Below are 17450 nucleotides of genomic sequence, written 5' to 3' on the forward strand. Positions count from 1 at the left end.
ATATTTACTTGATTGAAAAAAATATTTTGATGAAGAAACCTAAAAGAAATAAAAAATTATACCAAACATCATTGAAACAGTTTTCATCATCCAATAAAGTCCAAAATGTAAATAAAATTTATTTGAACTCTCAAAGCTTCCCTCTGACCATCGCTTGCCTCGCCACTTCACTATGTCTCCAGCCTTACTCAGCAGATAAGTAACACGCGTCAGCATATGTATGTACGTATGAAGGCATTTAGTCAGACTGCCTGCCTACATTCCTAACTAAAAGTACCTGCGGTGCGCGTCTCAGCATGCGCTAGTTCCACAATTATAGTGAAGAGTCGCTAAGTCTATGCGCCGACCTGCCTCAGTTGTGCATCTGTTGTTACTTGCAACACACATAAGTACCGTACATGCGTTGCAGCTGTGGCGACCGCACTTACATACAAACTTGCACAAGCATTTTTCTGTTGAGTTAGTGATTTTGGTGAGTGTTCGCCGAAACAAAGCGAACCAAAGTATAAACAACACGAATATTTGGGCGCCACAACGTGCGCTAGGGTACAACAACAACGTGCATGCGTGCCATCCTCAAAAGAAGATATGTGTGTGTATTGGCAAGTACCTAAAAATTAGATAAGGTAGTCTGTAGCAAGCTGGTGCGTTAGCCAGTCAGTCAGACGTCCTTTGTTCGGCAAATTTGCGAAACACGCGTGGCATGCCGAAATTCGCAGCGCTGCGACGTGTTGGCTATGATGGCAAGGTTGTGAGTATTTGGCAAAATATGTTGGAACTGATCGCAAAATATAGAACATATGGTTTTTTTGTTTTGCAAATATTTTCGCAATTTTGTTGAAAAAGTAGAGAATCTCCTAAATATTTTTTTGTTTCTGCGTGAATTTTAAATTCCAAAGTAAAATTTTTTCAAGGATGCTTTTGCTTTCCCCGCCACAGTGCATCAATCTTGGAATCACAGAACCATAAACTCACCAAATTAAGATCGTCTAAATGTTCCATAAAGCAACTCCTCAACAAATATGTTTAGAAGAAGTAGTTCTGCTATCTGTCCGAAATTTATCATTCTCAAATTGAGACACAATTTCGCTCTCCAATATGTTGTCTCTTTGGAGAAACACATATCAGAAAAATAATTTTGGCAAGTTGAGCGACATTCCTTTTTTTAATGAGAATGCTGTGATTTTCCTGTTGACAAACTGTTGAGATACAGATATTAGAAAACTACTCTACTATTGTCCTATCACTCTCTACGGTGTACTACTAGATCTCGGTTTAAGATCCCATTTGACTCAAGTGTAAATGGTAATTGAGTTTGATAGCTATTCCTAATTTTTGTTTGGTTGGACTTTCAAAAAATGTTTATATTATAGCATGTATGTATGTATGTATATATATCGAAAGAACAAAGTCGGAATGTAATATTTCTACAAATTTGTTAAATCTAAAAGGTATTGATAAGTTAAAGAAGGGTTAAGTTAAGAACTGTTTATTCCGAGAGAGTTTATTTCTTGAAAGAGAGAGGCCTGAAATTTATGCTTGGCTGAAATATCCAATTTGAGTGTGAGTATCGTAAACTGATACAGTTTTCATTGAAAACTTCTACTGGGATAAAGATTTCAACGGTTTACCCCGTAAAGAAGGGTCTTTTGAACCTCTTTGTTTTAGAACAAGAAATATATGAATTTGAAAGGATGTTAGTGAGAGTTAAAACGTAGTGTTTGATCGGGTATGTTTTGAACACTTACTCGTCTTAATTATGTAAAAAACCAAAAATCCACCGAAAACATGAAACCAGAAAATGGAAAGGATTAAAAAATGATACCTAACTGAATTATTTAGTTGTAGGCTATATAATAAAATGTTTACAGCAATCATTTTACGCATATTCAATCCATTAACTGTTACAATGAATTGCTTTTTTTAAACCAGATTTTAGATTTTGTCACAAGCTTTTATTAGAGGTTTTCTAGGAAAATATAATAAAACATTAAATAAAAACTAAGAGACTAGTTCGTGTATGTATTAACAGACGGACATGGATAAATCAATTCAACTCGTCACGGTCATCATTTGCACTATATATGTATACTTTATAGGGCCTTCGAAGTTTCTTTTTGCCGGGTATAAAAATATCATATAATGGGAAATAAAATAAGACAGGAAAGGATTAAAAAATACCAAGAAAATGTTGTTTGTCTAAATAAATCTTGCTAAGAATAATTTGTGAATATTATATGTAGATTGATTGATTTGGCAGCATGACAGCTTTCAAGGTTTAATATACTCTGGAGACAATTTGTCGCAGAATTTTAGTGAGAGATTCATCTGATGAAACGTACAATATACGCCGATAAAAATTTAAAAGACCCATTGAAATGTGTAATATGCAAACATTCATTCATTATTAAATCGATGTTAGCGAGCACCATTCGCTACTATAATTAACCAGATCGTGAGGTTAAAAAATTGAAATATAATTGTCTTAGATTACGTTGAAACCCAGTCCGCTTGAGAGACGCCAGAGTTTAAGAAAAATTTGCATACGATTTAATTTTGTGCGAGAAACGTGCGATTTACACATTATACAAGCGCTACGTGACCACAGAAATGAATACGGATCAGAGTCAAGTAAATGCAAACAAACAATAATTTATACAAAAAATAATAATATAACGAAAAATTAAAATCTATTTAAAGTTTGCTAGAACAGTTGCAAAGGTTAGAGGAGCCGTAGAAATGGTGAAATTGCCATTAAGTGCTAAAATAAACATGTCGAAGCCGGGTAAGTGGGAAGAAAATCGAAAATTTCCGCATGCCACCCAACGGCTCTTCTTGTTAGAAATTTATAATAAATGCCGTGTTTATTGTATACGAAAGTGACCGCTGGACCATATGCTAGAGACTAGGCAATTAAATACAAATTTATATTGGTAGCTACAAATATGTTGCAATTGTTTGATACAGATGCCGCGGAATGGTTTCGCATGCAAGAGGCATGGAGTGGTTGATGCTGGGCGTACGCAATATTTCAGCGCTGTCGGCAACCCACACAAATCAACGCTAACAGGCGCAATAAAAATTAGTTTATGCTGCCAAAGCAAAAACAAATAAAAAAGAATAACAACAATAGTTTAAACCGAATGGGTTGAGTGTGATAATATAGAGCCACACACACACTTGTAACATACAATAGATGGCGGTGGTTCGCACTCAGACATGAGGGCAGACGTAAAGTGAAAAGAAAACCACCAGCAAATAAAGAAACAAAACGGTAATTAAAATTGCAATCAAAAGAAAGAAATAAATTGCCGAAAAAATAGGCGTGCTCGAGTGGGTGGTGGTTGCGGTGTGAAACAGGTGGTATGCGTGAGGAACATAAAATTCAACCTAAGCGCGTGCAAGTGAGTATTTTACGCGCTCAGAAAATTCAAGAAAAGTGTAAAAAAATAAAATAAAATGAAAACTCCCTGTAGGAAAGCTCATTTGTACTCGTGGCAAATGTATACTATTGTAGGTCACGGTAGTTAAGAGTATGCTTCAAATGTTGACCGAGGCGAGAGTATGGCAGAAAGTTTAGAAATGCACCAAAACGAAAAAAATAACATTTTCGTTTCTTTGTAGGCTAGTCACAAGAGAATTTGCTACGAAATTTGTAACACCCAGAATTAAATGACCATATACATATATGTATATACATATATATAGGTAAATAAATATATATATATATATATAGGTAAATATCTATACATGAGTCGATTTAGTCATATACGTCCGTCTCTCTGTATATGCGTAAACTATTCTTTCAGCTTTTGAGATATCGATCTAAAAATTTTCACTCGTCTTTTTCTCACCAAGAAGATGCTCATTTGTTGGAAACTTCAATTTCGGATCACTACAGCATACAGGTGTCATACAAACTGATTTATCAAAATCATGTCCTTGTAGGGAAAATTTTTGACAAGATATCATCACGAAATTTAGCATGGGTAAATAACCCAAGACAACAATCCAGGAAAACGTTACAATTTCCAAAGGAATTGTTCAAATCGGACCACTATGGGATATAGCTGCCATACAAGCAGGTCAATCAAAAGTTCTTGAATGGGATCTTTTGTACGAGTATTTGTAAAGGATCAAACAAACCATTCATTTTGATATATTGTATGAAAACAGAGCTTCTGCATCTCTTTAAATATTCTACCGTAAATAATTTGTATGTTTTGGTACAAAATTCGAAGTTGCTTGTGGTTTAAACAGCCCGCGTTAACGAAGAAATAGCTGAGTTTGTGTTGTTGTACATTGCATGATCTAAGCGAGGGTACTTATTTCAGTAAAAAAAATAGCTCTTTAATATTAAAGAATCATTTTTACAATTCCGATATGAGCTTGTTTTATTAATAACTAAAAATAAGACAATTTTCCATAGCTTCAACTTTATGAGCTGAGCTTCTATAGTTCTTTTCGTTTCACTATTATTCTGCTTACTTTGATTAGTTAGTTAGTCTGTTGAAATTATTACAAAAAATAGCACTCAATAAAGAAATCACATGTTGTAATCTCCTTTTGTTCTATCTCTATTTGACTAAACCAGTCTATTACGTTTATGCCCGGTTTTGGTTCGATTCATCACTTTTCAAACCTTGGCGAATCGAAGATGGCTTATCTTTTATATTAAGGTTGTGTAACCGATCTCTATTCCATCTGTTTTTAATTATGAAAGTTGAAAGAAGGAATTAATAAAAGTCCTGGAAATGTTCTAATTCCATTTAGAGAATGATTGAAAATAGTTTTGTTATCATTTTCAGCTTAATAGAAAGTAATTACTCACAAGCTACACAAGGGCTATTCGCCACATTTCAAGTTTTGGAGACTTGTACATAGTTCTTACATATAATCGTTCTCTTCGTATAATCTTCATATTTCTACTATGTAATATGTACATATCTGATCTATGGTAAGTGGGGTAACTTCTTTCTGTTCTATCGCTAATTCCCTTAAGTCGGTTGTTGTTCGCTTCGCCTCACCCTAAATATTAGCAGATGGTAGTTTAACCATAATAGCTGTCTTCGATTCGCCATTTATCTGCTCGCTATCTTTGCGCCTTGCTTTCTTGCCAATGAAATTTCATGTAAAAGCAACAACAATGGTATCGAGTTGACTTCGTACAGCGTAGTATGCGGATACCCCATAAAAGTCTACTATCTTCAATGCTACCAAGCTTTGTTTTGTATATTTTAGAGTCAGTTTTTTATTGTGAATAGCTCGAATTACGAAAGAAAATACAAATATCGTTTGTGCTTTGATTTTAAAAATTTAAGGCTAAACAATAATTATAATAGTTGCTAAAAAAACAAAACTTAAGTGTTGCTAAAACACGAAAAAAGAATTTCTCTATCAAGAAAAATCATAATACATTTGTGAATGTCCACAAGTCCTACCTGTGTGTTTCATCATCTCGTATAGTTGGTTCGATTGGCTACTCTCCAACGCTTGTCAAATCGAAGACAGCTAATATGTACGTATCACTTCGTATAATCGGGATTTTTTACTGCTTGATTTTGATGATTTTTGGAACCTGTGGAAAGGATATAAAGAGGAGTTCATAATCCGCAGAAAATTATTTTAAATGCACCTTTCGCTCTATTTGAAAACCTCTTGGACGCAAACTAGTGACATAATTAGAGAAAATGAACCACTTCTATGTCAGTACATTTCCTGTTGGGTATTGTTGTGTATATATGTACATATGTATGCACCATATATGAGTCTGAAAGTCTGCGTTACTAGTTAAGTGCGCAGCTAGAAAGCAGCGCTCCAAGTGCAAAGAACAAATTCCAATCGAATGGCAACTTTTTTCAAATTCTTATTGCCTGCTACCCATCAAGAGTAAGCCAAATAAGAACGGAACAATGCACAGAAAAAGCAAATATAAACAAATAATAACAGCAAAAGTGCAAGCAGTTGTCTGTTTGAGCCAAAAAACATACAGGCTACCAAGTAAATTCGTAAATTCGATATTTTGTTTATAAATTTTTCGGTGGCGTACGCGTGCCGAATGCATAAACATAGGCGTGTTGTTCCACAAACTGTGCGCAGCATTTTGGCGGCGATACACAAACAAGCAAACCCATACATACACATGCAGAAATACATGTATACATATGTAAAACACATTCATATATATATATATAAGCAATATATATTTATATATATATGTATATACAAAATTGGTTTATGCAATCTGCTTGTCGCCGCTACTTTGTATTATTGCTTTCGCTGTACTTGCCACATTTCACACATACTTGCTTACAAATAAATTTGTTTTCTTGTTGTTTTCAATCAAAATACAATAAAAGCAACAAATTACATTTTTTATGCCAATTGGACTTTCCTCCCACTCTTCTGCATATATTTGCATGTGTGAGTGTATGTTTGTTTATATGTATATGTGTGTATGCATTTGCAGTTATGCTTGTAAGTAGATCATACAACTCTTGGCTCTGATTTGAGTTTTATTGCAGTCTACGTTTAATTCAATTTCTATTTTCATGTAAATGCCTGATTTTGTTTATTTGATTTGACGCTCGGCTAAGAGAATTTGTGTTATGTTGCACAGTTGGAGGCGGTTTAACAAACGATTTGCGTGCGTGTTGTTGTTGTTGTGTTTCTTTCTATGTTTCAATACAATAAAAATGCATTCAATTGCATTGAGGTGAATGTGCAGCGGCATTATTTGTGCGGCGGTTTATATGTATTACCTATGTATGTACGAGTATATACATATATATATGTATGTAAGTATGGTTATGATGGATCTATGTGACTTGCACAATGTAGTTTATGTTGTCGGAGATAGAAATAGTGAATTATTGTAGTATATCAATTGTACAGTATTATATACATATATACATAAGGGTGGATCTCAAAGGTAACGGCAACGGAATTTCTAATATTCTGTATATGAAGGTGTTTGATAGACATACATAAATTGTATATACATAAGTATACATAATTATTATGTTGTTTATGACCTATTTTTACACTTTTGGTGACAAACAATTTTAAGCAATTCTTTGTTTGCTTCTTTAAGTACTACCCTAATATGTATATAATATTTGATGCTTTTAATTGTAAAAATTTTGAAAATTGCTGAATAGAAGTATAATTATTTGAATTGCATGCCTTCTGGAGTATTTATATGATCTTAGTGAAATCGTTCAAATATTTTATTGAGTTTCATTAAATTAATATTGAACTTAAATGGCATTTAACATATTTTCATTGCATTTAAACACAAATATTTAGCAAAAACATAGCTCACAAATTTATAAGAAAGAAAATTATAAAGAATTTTGAAAGTTTTCTAAGGATTGTACGAAGAATAGCAAAAAATAGCAGTAATGTATGACATATCTATTACTTCGAGTATTGTCATAATATTTCCTTTAAATTGTCGGGCGATATATTTCCTTCAAAGTTTCAAACATTTTCTGGTAGAACCTTATTCACACTAGCTTAAACTCAACTCGACAATGCTATGAGCTGGTATGCAACTTGACACAAATAATCTCTTAGCTCATATTCCTAATCAACTGCATATAAGTATTTATGTTATAAATATATCTTATGGTCCATGCATATATAAACTCAGCCTTATCTTGAGTTACAAAATCGGTTGTAACCGAAATCTGTTTCGTTATTCTTTTCATTAACCCATTATTAAAAATAAACAAGTAAGGAAGGGCTAAGTTCGGATGTAACCGAACATTTTATACTCTCGCAAAGTCAAATGGTATACTCGTTTGAGATTTCTTTGTGGATTGACTGATATTTTCGGTAGAAGGTCAACTCTAGGCACTGGGGTCCACATATTTAGTACTTAGGGGTTTGAACAGTTTTGGTTCGATTTAGACAATTTTTGGCCGCAAGGTGGCATACTTTAATTGCATTATTCACGCAAAGTTTTACCCCGATATAATCATTGTTACCTGATTTGCATAGTGGAAAGAATCAGATGGAATTGAAAATGGTGTTACATGGGAAGTAAGCGTGGTTGTAGTCCGATTTCGCCCATTTTCGCACTATGACATAGAAATATGAAAGGAACGTTATGGACCGAAATTGGTTGAAATCGGTTGAGCAGATCTCAAGATATGGGTTTTCACCTAAAAGTGGGCTGTGCCACGCCCACTGACTAATTTTGAACGCGGTTTCTATAAAGCCAATTTATACCATCTCAGAGATAAGATTTAATGTCTCTGGCGTGTTTAGTGCTTGATTTATCGCGCTTTTAGTAGTTTTTAACAGTACCGTTATATGGGGAGTGGGCGGAGTTGCCACCCGATTTCAACTATTTTCACACCGTCAATAGAAGTGCTAAAAACATTTGCTCCTAGTGAATTTTGTTATTATAGCATTAGCAGTTTAGGAGATATGCACATTAAACCTATTAGAGGCGGGACCACGCCCACTTTTAAAAAAAAAATTTTAACTGCAGATGCCCCTCCCTAATGTGATCCTGTGTACCAAATAACAGTCTTGTATCTTATTGCGGAGCTTAGTTATGGCAAGTTATTTGTTTTTGATTAATGGCGTTTTGTGGGCGTGGCAGTGGTCCGATTACGCCCATCTGCAATACCAACCGTCTCACGGTACCATGAAACATGTCTACCAAGTTTCATAAAGATATCTCAATTTTTACTCAAGTTAGAGCTTGCACGGACGGACGGACGGACGGACGGACGGACGGACAGACAGTCACCCGGATTTCAACTCGTCTCTTCATCCTGATCATTTATATATATATAACCCTATATCTAACTCGATTAGTTTTAGGTGATACAAACAACCGTTAGGTGAACAAAACTATTATACTCTGTAGCAACAGGTTGCGAGAGTATAAAAATTATAGCAATACAGATTTGATTCGAAATCAGCTGTTTATATTTGAACATAGGCATATTCATTCCAATATACTTAGTTAAGCAAAAAAGGAGTGCCAAAATAAAAACTCTTAATTTTTTTCTAGTTTTTTTTCGATTTTCATAGCAAAACTACAAATTTTAACAAATGTGCTTACAATTTAACTTTTCCTTTTGATTCGTAGTTAGGAGAGAATTATGTTCGAAAACTGTGATGTGTAATTCTAGTGTTTTTTTGGTAGTTTTGAACAATCAAGAATAGTTAATACAAATTAACTACAAAGCGGGAAAATATATTTTATCAACATTTTTCACTGCTACTTGTCTTAACTGTTATAATTTAGGAGAAGTTCCTTACAAAAATATCTTTTATATGTCCAAACACTTAACTATATATAATTAGTGAAATCATTACTTTTTTGTCGATTACTTGTCGAATTTAGGCTCAACCAGCTAGATACACCACACACACTTAATTATCTCTCGTCGTCAATTTTAATTGAAATCTTTCATTTTCACTCGCCTCAAGTGTTTTCGCAGATATCCCAGCTAATCGATTGGTGGCCGCGTGAATGTTTATGATTTCATTTTAAATTATTTTGACTGATACACGAAGAACACCCAGGCATTTTCAGACACATACTCATATGTGGGTACATTATGAATAAATTAGAATGATAAATGTAGCGCGCGAAGACTTAAGCGCTTCAATCTCACTTCAAAGCGTTCGAAATACGGCAATTAGTGTACAAGGTTGAGATTTTTCAAAGTGATTATTATAAGTAATTATTGTGTGTATTGTACTTATTTGTATATATGTATATGTATACTTATAGAAATGTAAGTAAATCATTTGTAGTTAGGAAAATATAAATATGAGTAAGTAAGTAAATTATTTTGTGTTATAAATATTAGCTTTTCTTATAGAAACGAGGTACAAAGGCAATGTCTCAGTCACTTTTGCTTATAATTAAGTGAAAATGGCGTGATAAAATGCATTTCAAATAGCCTCGCGAATAAATGATTTAATTAATAATTGAGAATTTGACCGAGAATCAGCAAACATACATATATATGTATTTGAGTATATAATTTTTTTTTAAATACTATATTTCTAAATTTATATATTCATAATTAGAGCTGCAAAATTTTTTTTTTAGTTTTTAATTTTTTTTTAATTCATTCCTTTTTTAACAAATATATTTTCCGTCTTCCATGATAAAACATTTCATAATTTTACTATTTTTAGACTTTGGAAACATTTTTTTCAATTTTATTATTGTCTTTTTTTTCTAATTTATATTTTTTAGAGTTTTTTAAATTTATATTTTTTAATAAATACAAGTTTTTGTTGTTATTATTTTTTTGTAATATATCAGGTCAACGCACGATTTCGTTGCTATCACATAATCGCTTGTGTGGCATAAAGTGCAATATCAATGACCACACAGGGAATACCATATATCAACAGAGACTGCTTGACCGAGCATGCAGTCACAGTGTAATCTGATTAACATAAATAACTATACATGCATACGCACATGCATAGCTTTCGGCGTTGATAATAATAATAATCACTGAAATTATTGCTTACGCTACGCATGTCGCTTATCAGCCGAGGAAAATTATACGGAAAGTACAAAAACAAAATTAATAAATGTATTAGAACTAAGTGCAGCACATAGTTATATACATACTCACATATGTATTACAAACATATACATACATATGTATATGTATAATGTCTCTATGACTACCCACAAAACCAACTACCTCACTACAGCGCTACGCACTCCAGCCACTTACCAACAACAAATTAGAAAATTTTTTCGGTTCTTTATCGGTCACTGCACGCTTTATAAAGTCTAATAAGTTAGTGTATATGTTTGTGTGTAGAAAACCGCATATTCCTTTCGAGCATGCGCAACACCATTATTATTGCTGCCACTGGTTTTACATGGTTCTAGTACCTAAGGCGATTAATTTTCTCCGATTTCAGGGTCTTGTGTAGTTTTGATTTACACAGCGAGAAATTCGATCCGCACCTTTATTTTTTTTTTGGATATAAATAAAAGGGTGGTGGTTTGGCGCCAGCAGGGCTCCAATAAGCAATTTTATAAGCTTGAACGATTCTTTCATTTCCTTTGGTATTTTGGGCAACTACCTAATGCATTTATAATAGCTGCAGCATATGCACAGTGTTGCATTTTACGCAAAAAATAAATAAATAAAGTGCTTCAAGATTGCTTCCATAACAGTGAAAACCTAAAATAAAGTCAAATATATATATTAAAAATCATAAAAGTATTAAAACTAAATTGTTTCTTTAAAAAATATTTAAATAAAATTTTTAATTTTGTTTGAAAAACTGTCTCAAAACTAATTTTGTTTCTAATTTTCTTTTCTGTTTTTTTTTTAATAAAATTTTCGAAACTCAGAGACAAAATTTAACGTAACTGGACAGAAGTGCAGAAATATGCCATACACGCCTTAATATTTCAGTTTCAAAACTTTTTTCAAGTGAATAATATACCATATACGTTTGACCATAAATTATATATTTCACAAATTGTTGAAACATTAGTTTAGATGTTTAAAAAAAACATTTTTTTTCCAAACATTTTCTTTTTTTATAACATAAAAATTATACCCTTAGGCTTTTTTTTCGCTCCACTCTACTACTTATTGGTTCCCTAAGAAGAGTAGATTTTAAAAATAATTTTTATAGAGAATATTATACAAGTTTATGCATTCGCTGGGCTCGCTGTTGTGCCCGTCGTTCAAGGGCTTGACCTTGGTTTCTGACATTAGTTTGTTTAAAGTTTGAAATTCGCTTTAAGACTCTAGGGCATCAGCACGTTGTAGCTTACAACAAAGTCTAACGGATGTGAAGTGACAGCTCGTCAGAAACAGTTGTATGTTACAAGGCGCACTATCTAGTTGAATCAAAGTACAACTCGTTAACTTTCGGCGATAAAAAACCGTTTGTCAAAATATTACAAAGCTCACCGTTCATGGAGATAGGTTCTTGAACAGCATTTTCAAAGGTAAATGGTTCAATCAAGCCGCATTTTTCGAATTGAATTTCGATTATACGAAGCAATTTGGCTTGTCAGCATAGACGAAGAAAAAAAAAGGTATACCTTATATCGTGCTATTGAAATAAATTTTACAAAAATATCTTGCTAACTTTAGATCAAGAATTCTAATAGAAATTGATTGTCATTGGTAAATATGTTTAAAAGAAACGTTTATACGAAGTACTCTATAGAATTTTTGTATGTATAAGATCTGTCTCAAGAGTTTTTAATGGTCGAAATATGGTAGGCATTTAAGTTAAGATGTGGTGAATTTTTTTAACGGTATCAATCAAATATTGAGAGCAGAAATTTTAAATTTTCTCCAAAGCTTTGTCATCGTAAACCTGTTTAAGTTCATAAAGTATAACTTCGGTATTATTCTTGACAGAAGATTCGCCAGAATATCTAAAAATAATATCGCGTTGACAAACTAAAAACATAATCTGGCAATACTTATTTTTATTTAAATTTAAAAGGCAGCAAGTGCATCTCTACTAAAAACCTAAAAGCTGCAGAAGGGTAAATTAAAAACAAAGTAAGATAGCAAGCGGATTTCTGCAAGCGCAATGCTCGTTAATGCGAAATTAATCCGCGAAAAGCAACATTTGCAGGGAGTTGCAAAAAAGTTAAGTGCAAATTATGTAATCGGCTAAAAGCCGGATTGACGGGGGGAAAGCAAATTAAGCGGAGATTACGCCAGAGGAACGTAGGGGGCTAAGTGAGCCAAAACTAAAAAACACAACAACAAAAACCTAGGTAGCAATCTCAACAACAAATGTAAGTCCCAAAAGCAATTCAGCGCTCAACACCGTTTGCCACAACGCCGCGCGCGCAGGTGCAGCAAGAGCCGTCGCTGCTGTTGACGATGCCACAACGACTGTCCAACTGCCTGACTGACTTACTGACATCAAAGTTAATGCAAACGCGAACGCGAAAAGCCGACTGCATGCAATGATTTGATGCGCAAATAAGTGAGCCGCGCGGATGGTAGATTGTCTGCGGAGAGTGGCGCGCTGGCGGCAGCGCAGCAGCAGCGGCCTGGTGACTGTGGTTTTTCGTGCAAAACTTTTCGTTTGTGGTGCATTGATGAGTGTGTGTGTGTGTGTCTGTCATCAGCAGATGATTGCGGTGCACAGCCGGTGGCGGCGGCAGCAGCTTTGGCAGTTCATAGGCGCGCATGCACTACTACATGCATATGCTTATGCATTCCCGCATGTGTGCGTGTGTAGTTTGTTTGAATTGCAGTTTTTGACGAATTTTGTCTTTTTCACTGGGAATGTTGTGTTTTGTGCGCTGTAAATTCACCGCAATTGCTCTTGCGGTTTAGTTGGTCTGCGGTGTTTATTGCAGCGGCAGCAGCACCAGCGCGCAGTAGCTGTGGTTTAATAACGCTAATGTCATTTCAATTAAATTGACAAAGAATGATTAAATGTTTATAAACACACTTATACATATATTTCTATATTTCTATATGAGTATATACGTATGTACATATATATACATGTGTGTGATTTGCCCGCCTAATTGATTAATTGACTGACTGCCTGACAGACTAACTGAATTTTTGCTTTGCTGTCACTCGGCTGAAATGCCCGAAATGACAGCCAACTGTCTAACCAACTCGCACCGGCTGACCAACTGACTGACTTGCTGATTGTTCGCGTGACTGCAATTCCATTTAAACGTTGGTGTTAATGATCGCCTCCGCATTTGATTATCCCAGCGCGCACACACACTGAGACATACATATATATGTGTATACAAATATGGTTTGGTGTATAGCGGTTTTCATGTTTTTGTATGAATGTGTGCGCGCGTGTGGGATTTTTTTATTGAATTCCAAATGAATGGCATTGCAAATCGCCAGCTGCAACTGCACTTTTAATTAAACCTTTTCGCACTAGCCATTAAAAAGCCAATGCGACTCTTTGTGAGACCATACGTCGGATGTGTGTGTGAGCATACATACACATGTACACATACATATATGCATGTGTGTTTAGTTTTGATGATTTATTTCGCCTACTATTTGCAATTTAATTAAATTATCAATGTTTTGAGATTAAATTTTAAATTTAATAAATAATAGTTTCAGTGACGTGCCGGCGTTTGATTGGTGTTTTATATAAATTATATAAAAAAGAGTGTTTCCTTTTTCTCTTTTTTTTGTGTTTTTATGCTCTATAGATAGGCATTAATGTTTAACAATGAATATCTCGTAAACGCTCAACTTAATTGAAAAGTTATGAAAACCATTTTTGCAGAGCAGAAAATTGTCTACAAGACTAAGAGATTCGCAATTTGAAAAGATTTTTTTTACTGTGTTATAAAACTCAAAAGAAAAAAACAAATTTGCCTTAGAAGAGTCAAACTTCAACCCGTAATATCATTTAAACGGTTAGGTTTACGAAAAACCCGTAAGCAACCAATATGTAGAGCATTCAATTTGCCTACAAAATCTATGTAACGAAATATTTTTTCAAGTATTTGGATGCGAGATATGAATTCTTCTATCTGGTAATAAGAAAACAATAGAAAACCGTTATTCCGCGGACTTCCCGTTACCATTAAGAGATCATAATTGGAGAGCCGTTCTTAGAGGTGTTTATCAACCAATTTTTCAGAGTACGAAACGAAAAAAAAAATTTGGATTTCCGACCCACCCTACAAGTCATGCACATATGTACATATTTTTCAAAAAAATAGTTGTTTTCTTTGAAATAAATAATATACATTTTTTTTTAAATTGTAATGCAGTTTTTTGTTTCCAGCATTAGTTTTGATAAAAGCAAACGAATGAAAAAATAATAAATATTGGTTTTAAATTAGTATTATGATTTTATTTATTTTTTTGTTTAAAATTTTTTTTTGTTAGATTTTCTAAAAATAATATTTTTTCTAACAAGATGTTATATCGCACAGTGTCTTTTCACACACTCATCCCAACACTTGCCACTTTCATTGTTTGACAGCACGAATATTGTATAATTTACACATGCAAAAAAATATATGTAAGTTAACAGCAACCGTTAAGTTATCAACAAGTTCAACAACACTGTATTTATGCAGAACTGACTTGCGTAATCCAGCCGCAGCTGCTCTCAGCAAATGAAGGAGAGGAGGGCATGGCGTAGAAAATGGTGACAGCAGCGTTGATGTGCCTTAGTCGGTCATAAAGACGAGCTTTTGACATTCTCAGAATTTTGAATTTTTGTTGCTGACATTGTGGAAAATAAAAAAATCTAAAAATATACCTTTCAACAATTGTACGCATACATATGTATGTATGTATGTATATATAAACAGAAATACATATTATTAATCTCGCGTAATTTACTTTATAATTTATTCATTATATATTCACCACAAAGAGTTCAGTAATAATTTATAAGCATAAATTCTTAACTGAAAACTTAATAGTCTGAAAAAAACTAGTTCGACACTACTACATTCCGTGCGAAAAATGTACTAGTTCAAAATGACTAGACTTGTACCAATAGTAAAAAGTTTTTTATGAATCACTGACTTTATTCTCACTTAACACCAACTTTATTTTAGCAATAAGTCAGGAGTTCGGGTATACCAGTTGCTTTTTGGATATTAAGATACTCGACTTACTAGTTGAGCTTGGGCTGATAGGACCCCCTACTTCTACTTCATTTAACCGTTAAGTTCATATGAAAATAATATTATGAAATAGTAATAAAGGCAGTTCGAGCTTAGTATAATACAAAACAGATTAAAAATATACATCAAAAAGCATATTAAAACCAAGTTACTTAACCACTGAAGAGTCTTCTTCAAACAACAGTAAACTCCATTAGAACATATATAGGTATATATTTACACATTTAATATGCCATTTGCTCTTTCTTTTTTCTACAGGTATGTATTTACTCAATAGTGTTTACATACGCACATGTATATACATATGTATGTGCTTCAAGAACGGTTCGAAAAGCATTTCAAGTCGCTGGCTGACAACTGTTGACGTTGTTGATGAAAATTTACCGTTTCTTGTTAACTTTTTCATTGTTTTTGCAGCAGCTGTGTTTCCTATTTCTTTTGTATCTGTCAGAATACTGAAACAATAAAAACTAAGAAAAATAAACCTTGTATAGAGACGAAGAAAAGTATAACAGCTGCTTTGAGTTGACTTAGACCAAATATAAAGCAAACATACAGCTTTTTTCAGCTTATTAGAAACGATAATCGCTGTGTGATTGTAATAGTATATACTTAAGATACTGGGGTATAATACTATTAATAACTCTAAGCTTAAGAGCCCAATTAGCAATATGTTTTCGTGCGAGAGCTACCAGCGTTTCAAAAGAGTTTACTGAAATATCGAGGAACCTACGAAGGCTAGAACAGTCTCAGTATTAATTTAACACTTTTTCACTGAACGAATGATCTCGACTCTGTGCTTTTTTATTATAATTTTTGATATCATTAGAGGTCAACAATGATAATTTGACTAATATTATTCACATTCTATAAAATGTATCAAAATATATATATATAATATCAAATATATTCTCTCAGAACCGACATTCGTTGAGTTGAGGTTGAAATCACTGACTATTATCTGTTTAGGCATTGATGAATATATTTCTGCAAAAATAATACTTTTTACAGCAATTCATTATAATGTTTTTTATGATCAGATAAGTAAGTTAGTAGTAATCAATAAAGGCATTAAATCGATGAGTGCCATTTCGGATATTGATTAGTTTAAAAAATAATAAAAATTCCGAAAATGTCGCAAATTTCAACGAGGATTTGAAAAGATGTATGTCATCATGATATTCTTCGCGAAAATGCTTGAAACAGCAGCTTAATTTAATCAATTAGTGTTAATTTTTGTAGATTATTTGTTAATTGACTTAATTAAGTAGCTATTTTAGATTTCGTTGGCAAATTCAGGGCTATTTGAAGCTTAGCTATACGAATGCTACATATTTAATAAAAACAAATTTATAATAATTTTTTTTATATACATACAATTGTATATATTTTTTTTAGGTATAATGTCCTATACACGATAAAATTTTCTAATTTAGTGTTCGAAAATAATTTTTGGGCATGTGAAATTTGGTAAATGCAGTGATTTTTTTTTGAATTAGAAAATGCTTTCACTCGATAAATGTGCAATTTAGGCTTAATTGAACGTTAAGCGAGCCATATATTATATTTTCAACAAAATTTAAATAGATCTTTCAGTTTTTTTGATTTTTAAATATATATGTATGTAACTATTTTTATTTAATAAATATGACAAAAATGTTGACATTTATAGAATAAGTGCACCAACACACATACACCGAAACCACAGAATCAACTAGCTCAATTAGAAGGGTATTTTTTTGTCTTCATTAACGCGAGCAATATTCATTCATTTATATAATTTAGTTCAACTAGTTAGCGTCTATAATAAAATCATATA

At 33.1% G+C, this 17450-nt stretch overlaps 2 protein-coding genes across 3 annotated transcripts in view; one reads left to right on the plus strand and one right to left on the minus strand.

Annotated features, from left to right (window-relative positions):
* LOC106618861 (uncharacterized) overlaps positions 1-17450 on the minus strand; it is a 323886-nt gene that overhangs the window by 155884 nt on the left and 150552 nt on the right. The window lies entirely within an intron of this gene.
* fog (folded gastrulation) overlaps positions 1-17450 on the plus strand; it is a 79658-nt gene that overhangs the window by 52446 nt on the left and 9762 nt on the right. The window lies entirely within an intron of this gene.

This window comes from Bactrocera oleae, chromosome 5, assembly GCF_042242935.1.
Source record: "Bactrocera oleae isolate idBacOlea1 chromosome 5, idBacOlea1, whole genome shotgun sequence".
Lineage (NCBI taxonomy): Eukaryota > Metazoa > Arthropoda > Insecta > Diptera > Tephritidae > Bactrocera > Bactrocera oleae.